We start from the raw sequence: 19,436 nt of genomic DNA on the forward strand, positions 1-19,436 counted from the left end.
TAACACAGTCAATATATAGAATGAGTAATTTGTTTATTCTAAAATATTTATATCATAGTAAGGCAGACAATTTATAAATTTACATTGTACATATGTTTATAAATTTATTATATATATACATATATGTATATATGTGTGTGTATATATATGCATATATATGGAATTGCCAAGTGTGACTCAATAAAACTTTGTAGAATTCTTAATTTGAACTATATTCTCTTAAGTGAGAATGGGAGTACATATCTGTAATCTCTGTCATTGGAAGGTAGGATTTTGAGGCCAGATCACTCTGCTAAAAGAACCCCCTGAACAAGGAAAAGTTAAGAAGAAGAAGAAGAAGAAGAAGAAGAAGAAGAAGAAGAAGAAGAAGAAGAAGAAGAAGAAGAAGAAGAAGAAAGAAATAAAGAAAGAAAGAAAGAAAGAAAGAAAGAAAGAAAGAAAGAAAGAAAGAAAGAAAGAAAGAAAGAAAAGGAAGCAAGCAAGCAAATAAGTTGGGATATGTGGAAATTGTTCTCAATTCACAAAATACTATCCCAATAAACATAATAATACAGATTGAGTCAAACCATTAATGATTAATTGTGTGTGTGTGTTAATGTGTGTGCACAACACTATAGTTGTTATCAAAATGCTACATAAATTAACAGACCCTTAACCATGGGTGTTAGGGCAACTGTTACACAGTTGACTTCTACACTGTCTTACCTTTATGTGTATTTTTCCATGCTACAAAGTAATTGTCATTGAAATGACAATACAGTTCTGACAAGGAAATCATCCTGCTTTTGAAGAACTTAGTACCTGATATCTATACAGAAGTGATTTAAATTGTATCCTCTACAGCAGTTGTATTGGATTTCACTTATTGGTCATGGAGTAAGGATTAAGAAATGTTTAAAGTGGAAGTAGTTACTCTTGTGCCATCACTTCTGCTGGTGATTTTCAGCAACTGACTATATATATATTGGTGGCATGAGGCCTTCAGAATAATATCCCATTTTCATAACCCATGCTTCATTTGGTGCATATTTCTCTACAACAAACTTGGACACAGTCCAGATGATCTGCATTCATTTCAACACATGGGGAAATTCCACAAGGATTCACTCTTGGCCTTTTCCATTAGGCCAATTTCATGCCCTTTTATAAATCTGGCTTCTAAATTTGCTTTATGATAATACAGCTATGCCAAAGGTGTTCTCATTTAGTACTTTGATGATAAAGGTCACTCAACCTCTCCAAGGAGCTCTTATGGACTCAGTATGCTCTAGAAACCCAGAAATATTTCAGCCATTAAAACTAAAATAACCCCTTTAATAAAACACTCTTGGTGTAGGAATATTCAGAAGCTCAAAAAAGTCTCTGCTAATTGAGTATATAGCCTCCACTTGAACCCAATTGCCCTCCTTTTATGGTGTTTGTCATTAGAGCTTTTAAAAGAGATTGGTTTAGAAGGAAAAAAAAAAGACTTGCAACTAAATCTTATTACAGTATGTCTTAATTTGCATTTGTGGGTCAGTTCATAACCTAAAAGCACAATGATACCTGCCCCCCCCCCAAGTAGAGTGTAATAGGACTGGGGATTATATCATATTTACATCAGTAGCATGGTTTAGCAAAAGGATTTGTTGGGTATGGACATGCAGTACGATCAGAAGGTTCCAGTGGTCTAAAATATCTATGCTTTCTAGATATGAATTTTAGGAGTCTAAAGATAATTTCACTAGTCCCTATCTTTGAAGAAAAAGAGGCATCTTAATTAAGTGTGGTTTTATAGAAAAGTAAAATGCTTTAGACAATTTCTCCCGCCTTTTTTAAAAATAATGCATTGTAATTTAAAACCCCAAAAGTTAAACAAAATGTTTAGAAGATGGACTGTTGTATGTTCATGTAAATCAGAGATAATTAGCTTAGTAAGTACTTTAAGTGAGAAAAGTCACTAATAGAAAACTTTATATAAATCTAATAACCATCAATTACAGTGAAATAAAAATTGAAAGAACTGGTGAGATGTCTCAGTAGACAAGAACACTTGCTGCTCTTTCCATGGTCCTGGATGCAGCTCGCCACATCTACATGGTGATTCACAACCATCTGTAGTTCTAATTCCAGGAGATCTGAGACCTCCTTGTGACTTCTGTGTTCCTCAGGTTTGCAGGTGACCAAACTCTCATACACATAACACAAAATAAACATACTTAGAATTAAAATAGAAAGAAGGAATTTTGTAAAGATAGAAGTTTAAAAGCACTTAAAAGCGAAAATCATGATATTGACCTTAAATATTATTACCATTAGTGTAAGATTTCTAGAAATGGTCATCACATTCACATGGAGGTTGATCAGATAAACTATTATTAAGACATTATACTATTGACATAGTGACATATTCCTGCTAAGAAGAATCATCAATTCAATATCAGCTGGAATTATTTAGCAAAACTGAGGCTAACTTGGGTCAGAAACCGTGTCAAGAAAGAAAGAATGAAAGGAAAAAAATAAAATAAAATGGGGTTGGGGAGATCTAATGAGAGAGTAGGGAAGGAAAGAAAATAAAGAGAATAAACAAGGGAAGAATTATTTAAAATTAACACATCATGTTTTTAGAATATTTGTTTGTTTTTTGTTTGTTTGTTTGTTTTTTGCCATAGCTGCATCTTCTAGAAATAAGTTGAAAGATGAAACTGATTTTTAGACGGAAAAAGCAAAGACAGATTTGCTTTTGAAAAGCTGTGCTTTGATACTTCATATACTTACCTCCAGAATGTCTGCAAGTTTAGGACTATAATAAGGCAGCCAAGTTGGGATCATTACATGTACATTATTAGATACAAATATAATTTGATATTTAAGATTAATTTCTCTCACTATAAAACTATAGATGTCAGACAAGTTGAATTTGCATATAGTGTTCTCAGGCCATACTCACCATCACTTATGGATATAACTAAAAAGGCACCTGTTGAAAGATGGCACAAAACAATCACTTTATTTATGTTTATTAATTAGTTAATTAATTAATTCAGATTGAAATAGAAATCTTCAATCATACAAGCTCTTCAGAACCACAGTTTCATTTTACTCCTTCCTTCTCTCTTCCCTCATCACCCCTCAGCCCCAGACACATTCCTCCACTGTCTTCTTTCAAAAAAGAGAAGGCTACCTAGAGGCAGCAACCAAATAAAGCACAACAAATTACAGTAAGACAAGACAAAAGCCTTCATACCAAGGCTGGAAAAGGCAATCAAATAGGTGAAAAAATATCCCAAGAGCCCACAAACAAAACAAAAATATACCTTTCCCCACAGTTAGGAGTCCCACATGAACACCAAGCTAACAGCATATACAGAGAGCACATAGTGTAAACACTTTTAGGCCTCATCCTTGCTACTTCAATCTACATGAACCCATTCATATATGTCCTGCTTAGCTGGTTCACTGGTCCATGTTCCCTGGGATCCTCCATCCCCTCTGGCTCCTAGAATCATCTCCACCCTATTATATAGGATCCCTTGGCCTCCAAGGGTAGGACTGGATCCATATCTACAATTTAGGCACTCCCCACATAATGCCTGCCTGTGGGTCTCTGCATTCGCTCCCATCTGCTACTAGAGGATGTCTCTCTGATGCCAATTGGGTTATGCACTCGTATATGAATATAGAAAATTATCATTAAGAAACAGTTTATTGATTTTTTTTCCTTTTTCAGTTCCTGGCCATCCAAGCACTGTGGGGGCATGGGCTGCGCTTTGTGGGCCTCAACTTGAATGAGATATTGGTAGACCTCTTCCTCAAATTTGATGCCACCAGTGTAGCCAGCACATCTTGAAGGCAGGACAGATTGTAGGTGAAATGGTTTTATGGCTATGTTGGCATCCACATATCTCTTCCAGTAGCCTACAGAGTACCTCCTTGTATCAAGGAGACTAGAACATAAGGGTGACAACTTGATGGAGACACCAGCTCAATATCTTTACCTTCGAGTTGTTCTAGGCACTGGGACTACATGTTGCCTAGTCCAGCATGGCCTTGGTGGGGACAGAGAGATATGGCTCCTGTCCCTGTGACAGGGCCCCTGTGTGAGCCTCCAGGAGGCTGCTCTGGGCTTTAAGGGTTTTTTGTTTGATAATGACCATGTTTCACCTTCCTCTGAGGAATGATTTCCTCTTGACCTTAAAGACTCTAGGACAATTAAAACAGCAGGAGTCCAGGAATTGAGGGTGTGGCTATATCTCAGGAAAAAAACAGTAAACATTGGTACCTTCAGGACAACCCTTAAGGCTATGGGAAAGAACTCTAAATACAGGAGTTCAAAAATATATAGTTTCAACTATGCAAAACAATATGGATACAATATAATTATATGAAGTGCTTCACAAATCTAAGGGAACAAAAGCAGCTATGCTCTGAGTTAATGCGTTAGAAAATCACTATGGAAGGAGATAAAGAGACTTAGGGAGTAGTGATTTCAGGAGGTCTCACCTAGCTAAGTCTAAGGTTTTTGTGTTTGTTTGTTTGTTTATACTTACAAAGGCAGATTCCTGAGTTCAGGATCAGTCTAGGAAAGAGCAAGTTTAGGCCAAAGCTTGATGGAAATGGTAGTTTCAGGATAGGGTCCCACCCAACTAACTAACCATTTGTGCTTAACAGAGGCAGACAGATCTCTGAATTCTTTTGCAGTTAAGGAGAGAGAGAACAAAAAAATATATGCTTGCTGTCTCCTAAGAATCAAAGGGCTGGGTTTGGGTCAATGGATGCTGATTCATAAGATAATAAAAAGGAAATGATAATCAAAAGATATTCAAAATGACTGGATTGATATGAAAATAAAAGACTAGAGCAGGAGATGAACAAGCCAGAGAAATTTTTTAAGATAAATAAAGGAGAGAACTGCTTGAAAAACTGACACACACTCAAGCAAGCAGAATATGGACAGAGAGATAAATATCTTGGAATAACATTCAAACGGAATATTGACAGAGAAATCTTCAGAGCGAAAGTAGAACACAGAGAAAATCAGACTGGAAAAGGTAGATCAAGCAAAACACGGGTCGTCATCTTAGATCCATGATTTGACTATGAGTCCTTCTTTTGCCACTCTCAGACACCACTTCTCTCAGAACTCTTCTCCAGGCTGAGTTTGCAGAGAACAATCCTGTGACCTAGCATCAGCCAGGATTATTTGGGTATTTCTATAAGACCACCACAATAAACTCAACCATTTGAAACATAGTCCCACCACAAGGAAACTTTACGGGCTTCAAGAGATGGACAGTTCAAATACCATATCCTCCATTACTAGGAGGACTCAGAATCACCAACATAGATTCCAGGATGTTTCAATGGTACTAGATTCCCACACTGTGCTTCCATTCCATCTGTTTCTCTCTGTACTCTCTCTCTCTCTCTCCATCCAGTTTAACTGGTCCATTCTGCTCCATTCCACACACTACCAGCCCACCAGAAAATCTCTTCTATTTCTCCTTTTTAAGAAGATCCATGTAGCCTCTCTAGAGCCTTCCTTTTTACTTAACCTCTCTAGGTCTATATAACATCTTTGTTATACCCAATAGCTAATATCCATTTATTAGAAAATATATAATGCATAATGTATTTGTCTTTCTGGATCTGGGTTTACTTCACTCAGGATATATATATATATATATATATATATATATATATATATATATTTTCAGTTCAATCCATTTGTCTGAAAATTTCATGATGCCACTTTTAAAATAGCTGAGTAATACTCCATTATGTAAATGTACTATAGAGCTATAGTAATTTAAATAAACTGGTATTGGCAAAAAAAAAAAAGAAAGAAAGAAAAGAAAAGAAAAGAAAAGAAAAGAAAAGAAAAGAAAAGAAAAGAAAAGAAAAGAAAGACACACTGATCAATAGAATTGAATTGAAGACCAAGACATAAATCCACAAACCTAGGAACAACTAATTTTTGATAAAGAAGCCAGAAATACATGCTGGAAAAATTACAGCATCTTCAACAAATGGTGCTGGTCAAACTGTATGTATTTATGTAAAAGAATGCAAATATGTTCAAAGTTATGACTTTACACAAAACTCAAAGAAAAGTGCATTAAAGATCTAAGAATACATCAGATACTCTGAATCTAATAAAAGAAAAATGAGGAAGAGTCTTGGACCCACTGGCACAGGAAAAGACTTTATAAAAATAAAACCAATAGCAGAATCATTGAGATCAACAATTAATAATAATTACCTAATGAAATTGATATGTCATCATCAGAAAAAAGCAGCAGCCTACAAAATGGAAAAAGATTTTTATCAACTCTTCATCCAATAGTGCACTAATATCAAAAATATATTAAGAACAAAAGAAATTTGATATCAAAAATTTAATTATACAATTAAAAGGGTGTTACATATCTAAACAGAGAATTCTCTAATAGGGAAACTCACATAGCTGAGAAACTCTTAAATAAATGTTCAATTTCCTTAGAAAATCCAAACTATTTTGAAATTCCACCTTATATGTGTCAGAGTGGCTAAGATCAATTACACAAGGGCCACCTCATGGTGGTAATGATATGGAGCAAGATAAATTTTTTTTCTTTTCTTTTTTTTTCCCCAGACAGATTTTCAGGAAATATTTTATTCCCCCCTACACACACACACACACACACACACACACACACACACACACACACACAGGTACTATTTCTTTTTATTAGATATTTTCTTTATTTACATTTCAAATGCTATCCCAAAAGTTCCCTATACCCTCCCGTCACCCTGCTCCCCTACCCACCCACTCCCACTTTTTGGCTCTGGTGTTCCCCTGTAATGGGGTATATAAAGTTTGAAAGACCATGGGGCCTCTCTTCCCAATCATGGCCAACTACTCCATCTTCTGCTACATATGCAGCTAGAGACACAAGCTCTGGGAGAACTGGTTAGTTCATATTGTTTTTCCACCTATAGGGTTGCAGACCTCTTCAGCTCCTTGGGTACTTTCTCTAGCTCCTCTATTGGGGGCCCTGTGTTCCATCCAATAGATGACTGTGAGCATCCACTTTTGTATTTGCCAAGCACTAGCATAGCCTTACTCAAGACAGCTATATCAGGGTCCTTTCAACAAAATCTTGCTGGCATATGCAATAGTGTCTGGGTTTGGTGGCTGATTATGAGATGGATCCCCAGGTGGGGTAGTCTCTGGATGGTCCATCCTTTCATCTTAGCTCCAAACTGGAAGATCCAACAATACCTTTCCTGGTCATATACCCAGAAGAAGTTCCAACTGGTTATAAGGACACATGCTCCACTAGGTTCATAGCAGCCTTATTTATGATAGCCAGAAGCTGGAAAGAACCCAGATGTCCCTCAACAGAGGAATGGATAAAGAAAATGTGGTACATTTACACAATGGAGTTCTACTCAGCTATTAAAAACAATGAATTTATGAAATTCTTGGGCAAATGGATGTATCTGGAGGATATCATCCTGAGTGAGGTAACCCAATCACAAAAGAAGTCACTTGATATGCATTCACTGTTAAGTGGATAACAGCCCAGAAACTTAGAATACCCAAGATACAATTTACAAAACACAAGAAAATCAAGAAGAAGTAAGACCAACGTGTGGATACTTCATTCCTCCTTAGAATAGGGAATAAAATACACATGGAAGGAGTTACAGAGACAAAGTTTGGAGCTAAGACAAAATATTTCTTGATTTCTGGTGAGTGTGCAAACTTCTGCAGCCACTACTGAAATCAATATGGTGGTTCCTCAGAAAATTGGAAACCTATATATCTTAAAACCTTTATTTTGTTTGGGTATCATCATCATCTTAAATGTCACTTTTGATTCCTCAGATGAAGTGATGAGACGAAAGACCCCTACCCAAACTATTGAAATACATATCTTAGGATGAGCACTGAGCATTCCCTTCTCTGTTCCAACTATCCCTATGTGTCCTGTGTCACGGCCTGGACGTTTCTGGCCTCTATATGATCAAATATTCCAATTATTCTGACTGATTTGATGCAGTTCTTTCAGCTTTTGACTGAATTGCTCTGCCTACCCACATACTATTTATGGAAATATGTTCTAATCTTCTGGTTCTTTCTCATTTTCTTTTTTTTTTAATTAGGAATTTTCTTCATTTACATTTCCAATGCTATCCCAAAAGTCCCCCCTACCCTCCCCTCCACTTCCCTAACCCCCTCTCCCACTTCTTGGCCCTGGCGTTCCCCTGTACTGAGGCATATAAAGTTTGCAAGACCAATGGACCTCTCTTTCCAATGATGGCCAACTAAGCCATCTTCTGATACATATGCAGCTAGAGACAAGAGCTCTGGGAGGTACTGGTTAGTTCATATTGTTCTTCCACCCTTAGGGTTGCATACCCCTTTAGCTCCTTGGGTACTTTCTCTAGCTCCTCCATTGGAGACCCAGTGATCCATCTAATAGCTGACTGTGAGCATCCACTTCTGTGTTTGCTAGGCCTCGGCATAGAATGAATTTATGAAATTCGTAGGCAAATGGATGGACCTGGAGGGCATTATCCTGAGTGAGGTAACCCAATCACAAAAGAACTCAAATGGTATGTACTCACTGATAAGTGGATATTAGCCCAGAAACTTAGAATACCCAAGATATAAGTTACAATTTGCAAAACACATGAAACTCAAGAAGAACAAAGACCAAAGTGTGGAAACTTTGCCCCTTCTTAGAATTGGGAACAAAACACCCATGGAAGGAGTTACAGAGACAAAGTTTGGAGCTGAGACAAAAAGTTGGACCATCTAGAGCCTGCCATACCAGGGGATCCATCCCATAATCAGCCTCCAAACGCTGACACCATTCCATACACTAGCAAGATTTTGCTGAAAGGACCCAGATATACCTGTCTCTTTCTCATTTTCTACCTCACCCTGTCTTCAGAACTCTGCCTGAGTTCTAGGATTAAAGACTTTGGCCACAATGCCCCATTGCCAATAACCAATCTTATATAAAAATTGCTACTAAGTGGCTCAAGGAAGTGTTACCCTGTAAGGTCTCTCTTAAAGCAACATTTTCCTAGCCCATAATAACTTCTTGGCTGTCACTTGAGTCAAGTAGTCTCACATATTTGGTTACTTATGTTAGTTAAGTGTTTAAATTCCTATGAATGAAACTTTAAAACTAAATTATAAAATCATACAATGTATACAACTTAAATTTATGAAAACTTTTACACCATTTATTTCATGCCCAGAAACTCAGTTCAGAATGAGAACAATATTCAGTAACTTTTTCAAAATTATAATTATTTCTCACAAATATCAGTGCAGCACTATTGAATAATGCATATGAAGAAATATAATAAAAGGTTTCTGCTTGGGAATTTATTGCTCAGAAATAGAATTTCTGCATTAAAGTGTAATGATTGAAACTCATGAAGTCTCATGGGTAACACTATTTTCTGCTGCTAGGTTTTATTTTCTTGAGGGGACATGTCAGTTTCACTATTTGGCCTTATTCTCTTGCTTGGCTTCAGTTTCAGCCTTGAACTTAAAAAGTTAATTGCTATAATTTCTTTCGCTATTGAACAAGAGAGTGAACAAAGACTCTTGGGAAATACAGGTGTAATTATATGTAATCATTACAACAGTTAGCTATGTAAATAAGGCTACCATTTGAATTTATTAATACTTAAAAACTCATTTTCAAGTGAAATAAGATCTCAAGATATTGTAAATATATTAGCCACGTGTTGGTGATGTGTCCTTTAGCCCTGGTACTTAGGAAACAAAGCCACGTGGTTCTCTCTGAATTTTGGGTCAGCCTTGTTTACACACAGAGTTCCAAATCCAGCCAGGCGTGAATAAAAAGAATCAGTTAAGATAAAAATCTGAATGAACCCAGATGCCCCTCAACAAAGGAATGGATACAGAAAATGTGGTACATTTACACAATGGAATACTACTCAGCTATTAAAAAATGAATTTATGAAATCCCTAGGCAAATGGATGGACCTGGAGGGCATCATCCTGAGTGAGGTAACCCAATCACAAAGGAACTCACACAATATGTACTCACTGATAAGTGGATATTAGCCCAGAAACTTAGGATACCCAAGATATAAGATACAACTTGCTAAACGCATGAAATTCAAGAAGAACGAAGACCAAAGTGTGGACACTTTACCCCTTCCTAGAAATGGGAACAAAACACCCATGGAAGGAGTTACAGAGACAAAATTTGGAGCTGTGACAAAAAGATGGACCATCTAGCGATTGCCATATGCAGGGATCCATCCCATAATCAGCTTCCAAACGCTGACACCATTGCACACACTAGCAAAATTTTGCTGAAAGGACCCAGATATAGCTCTCTCTTGTGAGACTATGCCGGGGCCTAGCAAATACAGAAGTGGATGATCACAGTCAGCTATTGGATGGGTCACACGGCCCCTAATGGAGGAGCTAGAGAAATTACCCAAGGAGCTAAAGGGAACTGCAACCCTATAGGTGGAACAACAATATGAACTAACCAGTACCCCGGAGCTCTTGTCTCTAGCTGCATATGTATCAAAAGATGGCCTAGTCGGCCATCACTGCAAAGAGAGGCCCATTGGACTTGCCAACTTTAAATGCCCCAGTACAGGGGAACGCCAGGGCCAAAAATGGGGAGTGGGTGGGTAGGGGATTGGGGGGGGGGTGGGTATGGGGGACCTTTGGGATAGCATTGAAAATGTTAACGAAGAAAATACCTAATAAAAAAATTTTTTTAAAAAATCTGAATATAATGTAGATATAAAAAACATTTTATGTATTTGTATTATCTATTAAAGTAATTTTTCAATAGATATTTGCATTATAAATAAGAAATAATAATTCTGTTAGGTATCAAAGAAACCCAGGACAAATGGTTAACTATTTCAGAGACCAAACAAACTCTGGCCAGCTATTTGAGACTATGGAAGAAAAGCAGCTGGCTCTGGCCCCAGATGCATAGAAGTTGCAAAAATAAAATTCAGATTATGGAGTTTCAAACCCACCTCATCTAAGTAGAACAGATAGTGTACCCACTCAGCGACAAATGAATAAGAATTATCCCTTCAATATACTTAGCTAAATATCATCAGATTGAAACCTATTATCTGCTTTCTCTCAAACTTGGGTCAGTGCTCTTCATGGTTCTAGAACTTGATCATCAGTAGCCAGACACTGATACAATCCTCTCTATGTAAATATAGCCTGCTCAAGCTCTTGAAGCCATCTAAATTCTCAGTCATTATTTCTTTTTAAAAACTTAATTCTTACTATATAACTTTAAATGTATAAAGTGATTTATATAGTTTATTATTGGGGACACAAACCTATTTTTAGTAAAACTCTGTGGTCTGCTCATGTTAAGATGTAGGAAAAGTGAAAAGGTTAATGTGTCCTAATGCTTCACTATTTCTTCTATGATGACACTCATCAGTTAAAAAGCATGGGGATTGGAAGTGGCTTCTTTACATTTCATCTCATTTAAAAGTGTCGATAGATACAGACAGTGGTATTAATAAGGCTAGATGCCCTGTCCTGCTAACTTTGCTTGAACTGGAAAACCAAGTTCATTCCTGCTCCTATAAATCAAAAAGAGTCTGGCAATGTTTTTCTATTGAATTATCTTTAGGAAATAAAATATTGTTTTAAGGACATAACTTGTAATTATCTATGCTGTGAATAAATATATCAAAAAAAACCTGTTCTCTGGAGTGATATTTCCCCTAGTGACTACCTCAGGCATATACTCATTGCTAGTCACGTTGGTTTTAGAAGAGCTGCAGAAATGTCAAATTGATTTGGCAGATCTAAATAACTCCTTGATAATTAAGTGAAAATTAGAAACATTTAAGATTTTCTTGGAAGATGGCTGGTTTCTTAGAAAAAAAAAATCACTAAGTTCAAACATTGGAGAGAAATATTTTTTGTGCACTTTTTCACTTGTAAATAGCCCTCATTTTCAAATTCTTAGTTCTTCATATAGATCGAACAATGCTCAGCTTATAATGGCCAAATCACTAATTAAAATATAAAAGAGAATCTACTCCTAAAATAAACTTAAATAATTAAAAGACAAAATGAGCTAGGTGTGGTGGCGCACTCCTTTAATCCCAGCACTCAGGAGGCAGAGGCAGGCGGATTTCCGAGTTCAAGGCCAGCCTGGTCTACAAAGTGAGTTCCAGGACATCCAGGGCTATACAGAGAAACCCTGTCTCAAAAAAAAAAAAAAAAAAAAAAAGACAAAAAGAAATTAACAGGCAATTTTTCTCTGTACTCACTAAATTACTTTGATGATTCTTGGTGTTTTTCTTACTTCCCGATCCAAGTCATAAAGTGTTGAAACAAAGTTGTCCTCACTTAAGCTACATTCACCTTTATGCTTCATCCCAATGAGCAGTCTCAGTTACCTTCTCCTTTTAATCTAATCTTCAATTTTGGTGAATATATGTTTGGAGATCTCAGATGGCAATGTTGACATCAAACTAAGAATTCAGAAAATTCATGCATAATTTTCATTAACACTCAGAAATGAAGTCAAATGTTGACTTATACAAGTAGTATTTCTCTATACTTGATATATTATTAGTTTGTATATAAAACCTCATGAAGCTTTTCTTTGCAAATAAGTGATAACTTCTAAGTCTTAGAGGGTATGTGCATAAAACACGTGATAAAATATATACTTAATTTTTATAGAACTTTTTCATACAATATATTACTATCATGCATACCCTCTACCAACTGTTTGTCCATGCTTCTCGCCTGCTCAAATACATTCCCTTTCCCATCCTTATCTCTTTAGAGACAAAATAAATGAAAAAATTTCAAACCACACAAATAAACAAATAACCAAGAAGTTGCAAATTCAGAAACTATGACATACAATAGAAAGACCAATAAGACAAAATAAATGTTCAAAGAAAGCAACACGAGAGAAAAAAATTTCAAAAATACTATTGAGTTCACTTTTTGCTGGTTATTTAGTGTTGGGCATGGGGCCAGCCCTTAGGTATGGTTAATATATTTAGTGGGACGCTACTGAAAGAATTATTATTATTATTATTATTATTATTATTATTATTATTATTATTATTATTATTTTGCAACCATTGTTAACTGTAATTGGGTAATATGTTCTCTCAAACCAGATTCAGTTTAAGCAATTTAGGGAATCATACTTTTTTTTCCTTGAGATTCTCTTACAATTTTTCCACTGAAATTGTGATATATCAGGAAACAAAGACTGATACATTCAGCTACATGTGCCAATGCCCTGTGTGCCTTCACTAGACAGCTTGTGACACATCCCGCAGGGCATTTTCCAAGAGGTTCTTTATTCTTCCTCTTCACTCTATGCAATGATATGTTCTCTATATAACTTTTCTTCCAACTCGCAGGCCTATAGGTAATGTATCATCTTATTTATTCACATATGAGTTTAATAGTCAAAAAATTACTTTCTTCTTGTTTGTTTGTTTGTTTTTCTAATTGATTTCCCATGGCAGGACAAGTTATAATTAGGAAACTTGAAGTAAAAAAGTTATTTCTACTCTAAAATGACTCTGGTGATTTTACAATCTATAAAATTCAAGACCCCCAAATGTTCCCATTACTAAAATATCTCTAAAAATATCATTTTGTGAACTTCAAATTATAATAAAATATTATAATATATGTTTATTAGCATCTTTAATCATCTATAAATGTATAAACTTCTTACATTGTTGAGTCTTCTTTGCTCATTATTTATTCTCAAGTTCATTTCCCTGCCCCTCAATCTTTGAGATTCTTTGTACATATCTACAACCTGTTGCAAATTTTAAACAGAGATTTTGTGGAAGCTTTACATGCAATTCTATGTTCTTTTATAACTGGAAGTAGTCTGAAAAAATGTATTGATGGGAGAATTTTTTTTCATTTTATAATCATGGGAGAGTAGTATTCATACAAGTATGATTATGATTGATAACTTCATACCTAGATAATGTTATATCGTATTGCATTTATATTATAATAAAAACTCAAAGGTAATGTTATTTCACTGAACTCTATAGGTTATTATAACAAAATGGAGATATTTATTTTGTTGAACATTATCTAGCAATAAAAAGATACAGTGATAATTCTGTGTAAAAGGTTATCAGTACTCCAACTTTATTGTGAAGTTACCATTAATAAAGACCACAAATGATGGGTAAGGCCACAGATTACTAGAAGAAGGGCCACTTGCCTAGCATGTCAGAGCCCCAAGCTTCAAGCTCTAATATCTCCTCCAAATTCAAACGGTAGTCAGCCAATAAGGTGAGAAGGCTTAGGCCATTACTTTTTACCTTTTATATTGTTTGTTTATTTATTTACTAATTTTTATTTTTTACTTTTAATAACATTGTTTTATTTATTTACATATCAAACATTACCCTCCCTTTCTGATTCCCTTATTCCAGAGTTGTTCACCCCTTTCTTTCTCCCCTTTGCTCCTAAGAGGGTGTTCTTTCCACACACACTCATATAACACCCTCCCCCCATCTCCCCTCCTCTAGCATCCCTCTTCTCTGAGACACCAAGTCTCTCCAGGATTAGGCACATCCTCTCCCACTAAGGCCAGACTGTCAGTCCTCTGCTACATATGTGTTGGGGACCATCAAACAGGCCATGCATGCTCTTTGGTTGGTGGCTTAGTCTAGGAGTTCTGAGAGGTCTAACTTAGTTGATACTGTTGTTCTTCCTATGAGGTTGCCAATTACTTCAGTTCCTTCAATTCACCTCCTAACTCTTCTGCTGAGACCCCTAACTTCAGTTCAATGTTGTCTGTAAGTATTTTCATGTCTCAGTCAGCTGCTGGTACAGCATCTCAGAGGACAGCCATGCCAGGCTCCTATCTGAAAGCACAACAAGGCATCAGTTAATAATGTCAGGGTTTGGTAGCTGTGGGGGTGATGGTTGTGGATGGCCCTGGTGATACTTGTATTTTGATGTTAATTCAGCTTTCCCAAGAGGGGTTGTCTGGAACAAGGAATGAGTCAGTACTTACGTGACTTCTTGTGAACATTCCCCCTGAATGAATAAAGAAAGGAACCAATCACTAGGTTAGTAGGCGATACTTACTTGGTTGGATGGAGGAAGAGGGGAAACAGGAGAGAGTTAATGGCTTTTTGAACAAGGATAATGAAAGGACAAGATGTAGATGCTAGAGTCTCCTGGTTTCAATGAGGGATCCACCAGGATTTGCCACCAAAGGATTTAGATTTAATATGATTCGAAAGATTAGGATTCCAGTTGTTGTGCCCAGAGATTGAGTTACTATTGTTTCTGAACTAAATTTGTGTGGTGTTTCCCTTCTACACAGCAATTCAACTGGGTTCCAGAGAGAAAGATATGGCAGGAAAAGCATGTGTTTGCTTGATGTGCACCACAAAAGGCCATGGGGAGTTTGAAGTATGGGCCTGGTTTGGTATCGATCTACCAGTGGAAACTTAGTGAGCTGGGTGGAGAGATTTCCAGAGCTCCAGGCCAAAGAGTCTGCCGAAATGAGAACACATCACTGGTGCCATGCAGCCCACAGATGCTTGGAATAGTGTGGGATATTGCCATTCTTTTAAATATTTCCTGCAATAGGTGGTCTTTCCACATTTCACCTCCCCACTGTTGAGCATTTTGGCTAAGTTCATCCCCATTGAATCCTGGGAGCCTCTCACATCCCAGGTCTCTGGGACTTTCTAGAGGTTCCCCATACTCCATAACCCCCACAGCGGCATATTTCCATTCATTTTCCTCTTGGCTTCTCTCCTGTCTCCCCTTATACCTGATCCTGACCCCCTTTTCCACTCCCCTCCCCCTCTACCACCAGGACCCTCCCTTTCTCTGCTTTCCAGGATTATTTTGATCCCCCTTCTAAGTGGGATTAAAGCATCCTCACTTGGGCCTTTCTTCTTGTTAAACTTCATATGGTCTGTGAGTTACATCATGGTTATTCTGTACTACTAAGTCATTATTTAATACTACAGTAATATTTTATGAATAATGTACATTTATTATAGTACATTGTAAAAAGTAATTAATAAAAAGTAATTGCTATTGGAAGTTAACACTATTGTAAGAGATGTCATTTTATTCTATGGTTGTAGTTACTATTAAATTGTTCATATATATATATAGTTATACATATAACTATATATATAGTTATAGTTATGGTCATTTCAGCATCTTTAATTAATTGCTGTCACACACAAGATGAAGATATGAAAGAAGCAAGGAGACAGGGAGACTTGCTGTAAATTGGAAGAGTTTCAGTTGGAATGGAAAAAAGACTCAAAGAGGAGAAAAGGAAAGGAGAGTGACTAAAACTATTTTATATATGTATGAAGTAGTTAAAGAATAAAAAATGAAAACTGAACTTAAAACTTTTTATAGTTCATACTTGTAATATAGTACAGAATAAAAATCAAGATACTAGTTATGTAATTTTTAAATGTTCTAATGAACAAGAATATTTCTTCTTAATCCTATTTATTGGTCAATTTCTAAAATTTTATACAAGTGGATTGTGTCTTCTTGTCATGCTTTCCTCAATCTCTAAAATTTCTTCCAACCTCTGTCACAGTCTCTTCTCTCATATAAGTCTCTGTTCCCCATTTACTAGCTTAGATAATCGTCAATGTGGAGCAGCCTTTATCCAGTAACTTCTGTGACCATAAGCTTAATTATAGCCATCACAGCTTAGAGAGTTCACTAGTGGATATACGTCTAAGTTCTATGCCTTTTCTTCTTCCAGAATGTGTTGATTACTAGTATATTATTGGTATGTGGTAGGGTCTCTACTATATTATAGCTCACATTTACAAATGTTTGACTTCCATATACCCAGTCCCAGTATGCAAAAGTATTGTGACTTTGTGGTTCCCACATTCATATCCTTCTTTGAAAATTATATTTAGTTCCTTTGTATGCTAAATTATATCCTCCCGAGGAGTCTTTAGTAAGAGAGGCCCCAGAGCCCACCTCCAAACAAGAAAGAATCCAGACATTTCTCTTCATTATCCAGCAGAATTAGTTGATGAGATCCTATTGGTTTTAATTTCATTCTTTGATCCTAACTTCACTAGAGAACAAAAACATTTTGGCATACTGAGTTAGTAATAAAATTAAATTACTCTTGCTTTATGCATGAGCTAATTATATGGCCTAGCAGCTGTAAAGGCTTACCGAGTAGAAATAATCAGAAAGTTAAAGCAGAACAAAGAAACAGAGGAACATATAATTGAAGACACTAAAAGGAATTTTCCTTACACTCATATTTTGATATGTAACTTGAGCATCTATCAAAGGCATTTTTGTTAGCATTTTTAACCACTCCAAATTGTCCAATATGCTTTACTAATACATTGACAATCAAAATTGTGGCCTATTCTGCCAGAGATGGACACATTAAAAAATATCTGTATATGAAATGGACTTTTATTCTCAAAGGTTTTGTGGGTTTTTAATAATGCATTAACCAAATGACTTACTCTACATATTTCACTTAACTTGGTAAAAGGCATAAACATGATTGGCATGATTAACTTGAAAGGTTATTATTAGAACCAGATATGTTGGAACACATCTTTTAACAGAGTATGTGAGCTATGTTTTATGATATGCAGTCATGAGGGGTATTACTAAGAGATAGGAAGTTCTCAGTTCTATTATGTTCTAGGATGGCCACCATTGTTCATGTGGGTTGAGACTGAAATATTTCACTGGAAGGCATTCTAATTGTTTACACATCTATTAGTTTCACTTCTGGTTTCTTGTTTTTTTGTTGTTGTTTGTTTTTGTTTTGTTGTTTGTTTGTTTTTCGAGACAGGGTTTCTCTGTATAGCTCTGGCCTGTAGACCAGGCTGCCTCTGCCTGCCTCTGCCTCCCGAGTGCTGGGATTAAAGGCATGCGCCACCACGCCCGGCTATTAGTTACACTTCTAATTATATGATAAAACAAGATTGAAAGGAACTTACTAGAGACTACTACATCTTAGTCTCAGAGTGATAAGAGTACATCCTGACAAGGTGACATAGCAGCAAGCAGCATGCCTGGCTTCAGAAACTAGAAGCTGAGAGCTCGACTCTTCAGGAGAATGGTGCAAGCAAAGAGAACAAACAGTAAGTGAACTAAAACTTTATATCCTATGCTTCTTTAATCTAGACTTGTGGTGATTTCAGTGAAAATGTTTCCAATACACTTATAGAGTATGGCAGTCTTAGAAGTATGGTTGGCTTTGTGTAGGTGCAGCTTTGTTGGAGGAAGTGAGTTACTGCGAATTGGGCATTGAGTTTTCAGAAGCTCAATCCAGGCCTAATGGTTTGCTCTTCCTTCCTACTTCCATTGGATGCAGATGTAGAACTCTAAGCCCCTATTCTGAACTATATCTGCCTTCATTCTTCATCACTTTTCTCTGTGATAATAATGGACTAAACTTTGGAATTGTAGGCCAGCACTCAAATAAATATTTTCTTTATAAGTGCTCTCATTGTGTTTCTACATAGAAATAGAAATTGTAACTATGACAATGTTATACTTCCTAAACTTCCTCAAATACAACGACCAGCAGGAAAAAGGTATTTAAAAACAGCAGCTACTGGGGACATTCCCATTTAAAGCCCAGCTATATATATCAGAACTGATTAGGTTGCACGAAAGTATCAAAAACCACATTAATTATACTAAAATCAAAATATTAAATAACTTTTATTTTAAGTTCTTTATAGATAATGTCCCTTTAACATTCAAAGTCATTTGTTACATCATCATCTCTGTGGGACTTGTCAATTTTACATGAGCATAGAAAGAAAGAAATTAAGTGATTAAGATTGACAATTCAAAAATACTTTGCTATAAAAAAGTGTATGGCATCTTTCCTCACATTTTGATTAATTTGCTCTACTTAGTTTGACCATATTTAACTTTATATCTGGAAATTGCACCCTTAAGATATACTTTAGAATAACAAAAAGTGTCTTAACTAGTCCTGTGTAATGCAGCAATTGAATTCAAGCAGACACAGTTTAGTTGTTTCAGTCTGGCTGAGTAGATTTATTCTATACTGGCAAGTTGTATTGCTTTGAATGAGACTGCTCCACAAAGGCTCATATGTCTGAATGTGTGATTCACAGTTGGTGGACTGGGGATGGGAGGATGTGTTTTACAGGTTGTGAGTCATACTCCAGGATACCTAGTATTTGCTATCTCTCTCTCTGTTTCCACCTTGTATCAGAAATATGTCTTCAAATACTGCCACAGCACCATGCCCGACTGCCTGGTGCTACACCTTGCACCATGGTGGTCATAGATTTACTCTTTAAAACTGTTAAAGCCTTCAGTTAAATATATTTTTACCAAGTTGTGTTTTTCCTGGTGTTCTGTCACAGTAGTAAAACTGATG

Source organism: Mus musculus, chromosome 6 (assembly GCF_000001635.26).
Source record: "Mus musculus strain C57BL/6J chromosome 6, GRCm38.p6 C57BL/6J".
Classification (NCBI taxonomy): domain Eukaryota; kingdom Metazoa; phylum Chordata; class Mammalia; order Rodentia; family Muridae; genus Mus; species Mus musculus.